Source organism: Triticum aestivum, chromosome 6B, assembly GCF_018294505.1.
Source record: "Triticum aestivum cultivar Chinese Spring chromosome 6B, IWGSC CS RefSeq v2.1, whole genome shotgun sequence".
Taxonomy (NCBI): Eukaryota; Viridiplantae; Streptophyta; class Magnoliopsida; order Poales; family Poaceae; genus Triticum; species Triticum aestivum.
In genome coordinates, this window is record NC_057810.1 from 537,851,567 (window position 1) to 537,858,559 (window position 6,993).

General features: G+C 46.0%; 1 non-coding gene across 1 annotated transcript; it reads left to right on the plus strand.

The window, feature by feature from the left end:
* Window positions 1–599: 599 nt before the first annotated feature.
* LOC123140194 (U1 spliceosomal RNA) lies at window positions 600–760 on the plus strand. Its single transcript, XR_006469847.1, has one exon. It is a non-coding gene; the product is annotated as a U1 spliceosomal RNA (small nuclear RNA).
* Window positions 761–6,993: the final 6,233 nt, after the last annotated feature.

The following is a 6,993-nucleotide window of genomic DNA, read 5'->3' on the forward strand; positions in this document are numbered from 1 at the left end:
TTTTGGAGCCAACTTGTGGACTCGAGAAGCCATACTGCACATCTCCAGTTCAAAATTTCAAATACAGGTAGCAGACAATCACCATTCAGCAAGCTGCATACTGTTGGTGGCCCTCGGGGGGCGTACATATCTCCAGTTCAAAATTTCAAATACACATACTGGTGCGCTCTTGGGCACACATTGAATAACTGGCATTTGTTTGCTTTCAGTTAAAATGTTTTGAGCCTGCTAATTAAGGAGGAAAAATATCCTGAAACTCACCGGTAAAACCTGGAAAGTTATTCAATGTGTGCCCAATTCTGCCCCAGTGCATTTGAAATTTTGAACTGCCCTCGTTCAAAATTTGAAACTTTAAATAAGCGATAGAGGATCACGCAGCCGTAACAAGTTTGACCTGCCATCGTTTTTCCAATGCGAATCTGGCCCGGTTGGTACTAATAGGCCCATACACGGTGTCCTGTTCGAATTCCTCTTCCTGGAAACCCGCAACAAACACCAGGCGAGGCATGCTTTCTTTCGTTTAGTACCACATCGCTTGTCCAAAGAGACAGCGTAGGCAGCGCAACCTATAAAACCAGGGCATAGGGCAACCTTGAAACATACTTACCTGGATGGGGTCTATGGCTGATCAAGAAGAGCCATGGCCTAGGCTAGTGATCCACATTGCACTTTGTGGGTGTGCTGGCTTACCATCTCCTCTTTAAGGAGAGTGGACGTCATAATTTGTGATAGAGGGGGTACGCATTCGCGCGGCCCCTGCCAAATTTCAATGCTAAGTTTTGATTCGTGGTTTGGTTCTTAGTGTCAACTCTGAATCCCTGAGTGTCAATGACCTTGGTTGTTTTCTCAAGTCTATGAAACTGTGAGTGACCTAGGGCTTCTTTCTATTTTCTGTGTTGTACTACTATAAAACTGTGAGTGACGTCATAATTTTCTATGAAACTGTGAGTGTGAATGACCTTTAACTGGGAGTATCAACTTTAAGTTTTGTCCTTTTGATTTGTGATGATTTGGTCCTTAGTCCAGCTCTGAATTCTCTTGAAGTTTTTCAAGTGACATTATGCTTGTTCTCTATTGTCTGTTCTCTATCGGGTCAAGTTTCAGTTTGAATTTTGCACCTACTTGGATCCTTAGTCTGTGCAAGAGAATGACCTTTTCCTCTAGGAAAAGTAAGTGACCTTAGTGACCTTAGTGACCTCTGTATTTCGAGTACTCGCCCAAGCCTGAACTGCACTAAGAGCATACTGATAATGACACGAGAGAGGCGAAATTGTTGATAAAGTAACATTTTTCTTTCATAAAACAGCCGGTCCCAGATTTGATCACGGCGTTAATATCTGGAGTCTGAAGAGCAACCACATTTCACAACACATTGCTTACTAAAATAAAAAACCAAGCACCGTATGTTGACAGCAAATATTTCTTCTGTTCAACATACTGCTTCTTTTAGCAGCTCGTGTTTCTTTTCATGCAGAATGCGTTTTTTTCACCTTTGTGAAAGAGACAGGTTTAGATTGAGAAGATTCGTCAAGCAATCCGGAGAAAATTAGAAGTAGCTTGACTGCAAATGTGCTTTGTGTTCTTTTCCCGGTTTCTTACCTGAAGAAAATTATGCTGTGCAAGCTCCAAGAACTGAATATTAAGGATTCCATATTCGCTCGGGAACATGCATTTCAGAAAGTTCTGTTTCCATCTCTCAGCGCGGCGCCCGCACGGCCTCCTCGGTACTACACTGAAGCAATCAGCTCCGATCTGGGCAAGTGATGACTGGTGAGCAGAGCTTCTTCATTCCTCAGTACTTAACCATGCATGTAACTAGCCATGTCCAAATTGTTTATTTACTGAATTTTTTATGCTTATACATTGTTGCAATAGTAGTATGTATAACCAGGTGTCATGTTCCATCTCTTCCTTCAAAACTCAATTTTTTTTGCGAGGATAAGGGAGTTTTATTAATGAGTAACATTGTTACAATCAATAGGCCATATTTCCTCGATACATGGTGGAGCCGAGGTCAACCACACAGCAGTTGTGCTCTCGGTGCGGCTATAATTGGCCAAACGATCTGCAACTCTATTTTGACTACGAAAAATTTTCTGCGGATAAAACTCCCTACCAGACATTAACTCTTTGATCTCACTAACCAAATGCCCATAAGCTGAGCGCTCGAGTCCCCGATTCAACAAGCAAGAAAGCGCTTCTGTTGAATCTGACTGAACAACCACCGGTAAAGACGAGTGTTGGATTGCCAATGCCATACCCTGCATGATCGCATGAATCTCGGTTTCCAGAGAGTCGTTGCAGTTGAATATCACACGGTAAGCCAAGAAGATGATGTGACCCGTGCTGTCTCGCAATTGACGAGTGTTGGATTGCCAATGCCATACCCTTCAAAACTCAATTGACAAATATGTATGTGCAGTACTCCACGTAAAGATATTCAAGCATAAATAGATGACTGCTTTGAGTGCGTGTGGTGTATCCGTGTATGATTTCTGTCGCCTCAAGTTATTTGTGAACACTGTGTCATGATCATGGATACCAAGACAAGGTCATCTCTAGCGGATCCTTTAAAATGTTTTAGAGTAAAATTTTGGTTTTAAGAGGCTAAACCAGACCTAGCTGACCCCTTATTGGTTTTACCCAAAAAGGCTTTCGCCCCGCTTTATATATAAAGCAAACCATCACGTCCAAAAGGTTCAACACTCACACACCCACACACAAGGTAGCATAACACGAAGTACGAGGTACGAAAGGTTACTGCTGAGGGCACAGCTCAACAAGCCCTAAAATAAAAAAGGCGGACGCACCGCAAACAAAGATGTTAATCCGGCTCCGGTGGTGGTGGAGGAAGCGGCGGTGCCAAGCGGAGAGCCATCGAGCAAAGGTCGGCGATGATGATGTTGATGGCTGGTCCTGAGGGAGGCTAAGCGGCCGCCAGAGCTGCAAATAGCCACATATTTTGAACACTGCGTCAGTCGCACGTCGCATAGGGATATGTTGGATCACAAGTTTATTTCGAACCGTCCATAGCGTCCAGGCAAGGACCCCAATAGCCAGCCACCTAATGTAGTGGCCCGTTGGAGGTAAGGTCTGAAGCTCAGCGAAGAGGTCCGGGAAGTTGGTGTTGCACCAACGACCACCAACCACCTCGCGCAAGCAACTCCACAGGAACTGGGCGGACACACAAGAAAAAAAGATGTGGTTGGAGTCTTCCGTCGTCCCACATAGAGGACAGATCCCATCGCCCAGGCGATGTCGCTTGAGCACCTCCGTGCCGGAAGGGATGCGGCCCCGGATCCATTGCCAAATCATCGCCAAGGGGGCGGGTCTCGACGATGGGGCGATGGCCCGGTAAACCCCTTATCGGCTTTAGCGCCTTGTAACTATCATTACTTCTCGCGTCGGTGGCCTCTTATATTTATTCGACTAGCGCCACTTCTCAGGAAAAAATTCCCCTCCCCCAGCGACCGCCCCTCTCCCCCGCTCGACCACATCCAGTCCGGCGCGACCGTCCTTGCCCCAGCCGGTCACCATGCACCATCGTAGTTGCCCCATAGCACCCGCCACTCTTCCACCCACTTCGAGTTGGTCGATGCTTGTCCCCGCGCCACCGGATTCAACACATCTGCACCCGTCGCCACCGTGGACAGATTCGACGAGCATATGTCCCGCAAAACCGAGCCACACAGCCAACCGGAGCTCACCGTGCTGCCTTGCGATATGTCTTCCTCACCTCGACGCTTGAATTGTCGTCCGACCGCGGGCGAATTCTCGTCCGCCGGTCGGTCGGGTTCAGCCCTCGCCCAGCAACTCATTGGCGTGCCTCTACCGATCATCAAGTGTGATGACTGCTGGCGGCTGGTGTTGCGCCAGGTCTCGATCTTCAAGTGTGAAATGGGCAAAGTGAGTGCATTTTTGTGCTGTAGTTCTTCGTTTCAACAAAAATTTGTGCTTATTGTTATGTAGAATAGTTGCAACTTCCGGTTTTGGGAAGAAGAATATACTGACGTATTGATCGCCATAGGTCTATTAAATGGTGATGCACTAGTTGCTAGAGATGAGATTGGAGAGGACGCACTTTCCAAGTTTGAGGAGGCAGAGAAGAAACAAGTGTGCAAACTAGAGAAGTCAATAGAGAAGAGTGCATTTTTGTGCGGTAGTTCTTCGGTTCAACTAAAATTTGTGCTTATTGTTATGTAGAATAGTTGCAACTTTTGGTTTTGGGAAAAAAGCTATATTGATCGCCAGAGGTCTATTAAATGGTTATGCACTAGTTGCTAGAGGTGAGATTGGAGAGGACGCAATGTCCAAGTTTGAGGAGGCAGAGAAGAAACAAGTGTGCTGTAGGAGCAGGCAAGGAAGTTGTGTTTCTATTGAAGTGTGTAAATAAAGTAGTAATGTTTCTATTGAACTAGTTTTGGCCCATGGAATACAGAATTCTGCTAGCCTTCTTTAGGTTGTAAATATAGAAGTTTTGATTTGCATCCTAATGATACTCTGTTGTCCCCCTCAGGATACTGGCTACAGGTTGTAAATATCTTTTTTTTTTTTGAAAAGGAGGATGTAACCTCGGCCTCTACATCTGGGCGATGCATGCAACCATTTTATTAATTATTCACAAAGACAATACAAAATAATACATCAGTACGCCTGAAGCCACCATCTTGGTAACACATGTTGCTACTCCTATCCCCTTGATGAAGGGGGCGCCAAATGTCTTAGCCTAATACCAAACAGACATCGCGCGAAAGCCTAACATCTACGTGTAGTATGAAGCACCACTCCACCAAAGATGTTGTCCACTGGTCCCTCGAGCCCGTGTACACCTCCAAGAATGATGCCCCCAAGGGCTAAACGACACGAGAGCACCGCCGTCTTGCGATCTACCGATCCAGGGTTTCTCCCGAAGGTAGCAGATAGTGGTCTAGAACTTCTCCACGGTGATGCCTTCAACAAGGGAATGACACCGCAGAGCGCCGCCATCGCCGGCCTTGGCATCTAGCCAAGAGCAGGTTTTCACCCAGATCTGTACAAAGAACTACATCCGGCTTCCTGTGCATGGATGATCGCCTTCTCTTTCGGGGACTATGAAGGAAATATGCCTTAGAGGCAATAATAAAGTTTATATTTATATTTCCTTATATCATGATAAATGTTTATTATTCATGCTAGAATTGTATTAACCGGAAACTTAGTACATGTGTGAATACATAGACAAAACATAGTGTCCCTGGTATGCCTCTACTTGACTAGCTCGTTAATCAAAGATGGTTATGTTTCCTGACCATAGACATGTGTTGTCATTTGATGAACGGGATCACATCATTAGAGAACGATGTGATGTACAAGACCTATCCGTTAGCTTAGCATTGTAATCGTTACAGTTTTATTGCTACTGCTTTCTTCATGACTTATACACGTTCCTCTGACTATGAGATTATGCAACTCCCGAATACCGGAGGAACACCTTGTGTGCTATCAAATGTCACAACGTAACTGGCTGATTATAAAGATGCTCTACAGGTGTCTCCTAAGGTGTTTGTTGGGTTGGCATAGATCAAAATTAGGATTTGTCACTCCGTGTATTGGAGAGGGGTATCTCTGGGCCCTCTCGGTATAGCTCATCACTATAAGCCTTGCAAACAATGTGACTAATGAGTTAGTTACGGGATGAAGCATTACGGAATGAGTAAATAGACTTGCCGGTAACGAGATTGAACTAGGTATGATGATACCGACGATCGAATCTCAGACAAGTAACATACCGATGACAAAGGGAACTGTTGGAAATATGCCCTAGAGGCAATAATAAAAGGATTATTATTATATTTCCTTGTTCATGATAATTGTCTTTTATTCATGCTATAATTGTATTATCCGAAAATCGCAATACACGTGTGAATACATAGACCACAATACGTCCCTAGAAAGCCTCTAGTTGACTAGCTCGTTGGTCAACGGATAGTCATAGTTTCCTGACTATGGACATTAGATGTCGTTGACAACGGGATCACATCATTAGGAGAATGATGTGATGGATAAGACCCAATCCTAAGCATAGCACAAGATCGTGTAGTTCGTTTTGCTAGAGCTTTTCCAATATCAAGTATCTTTTCCTTAGACCATGAGATCGTGTAACTCCCGGATACCGTAGGAGTGCTTTGGGTGTACCAAACATCACAACGTAACTGGGTGACTATAAAGGTGCACTACAGGTATCTCCGAAAGTGTCTGTTGGGTTGACACGGATCGAGACTGGGATTTGTCACTCCGTATTACGGAGAGGTATCACTGGGCCCACTCGGTAGTGCATCATCATAATGAGCTCAAAGTGACCAAGTGTCTGGTCACGGGATCATGCATTACGGTACGAGTAAAGTGACTTGCCGGCAACGAGATTGAACGAGGTATTGGGATATCGACGATCGAATCTCGGGCAAGTAACATACCGTCTGACAAAGGGAATAGTATACGGGGTTGTTTGAATCCTCGACATCGTGGTTCATCCGATGAGATCATCGAGGAGTATGTGGGAGCCAACATGGGTATCCAGATCCCGCTGTTGGTTATTGACCGGAGAGCCGTCTCGGTCATGTCTGCATGTCTCCCGAACCCGTAGGGTCTACACAATTAAGGTTCGGTGACGCTAGGGTTATTAGGAAGACTTGTATGTGATTACTGAATGTTGTTCGTTGTCCCGGATGAGATCCCGGATGTCACGAGGAGTTCCGGAATGGTCCGGAGGTAAAGATTTATATATGGGAAGTTGACATACGGTCACCGGAAAGTTTCGGGGGCATGTCGGTATTGTACTGGGGCCACCGGAGGGGTTCCGTGGGTCCACCGGGAGGGGCCACCCCTCTCGGAGGGCCTCATGGGCCGTAGGGGGCAGGGAACCAGCCCCTGGAGGGCTGGGCACCCCCCCCCCTAGGCCCATGCGCCTAGGGTTTGGGGGGAAACCCTAGTGGGGGGCAAGCCCCCTCCCTTGGC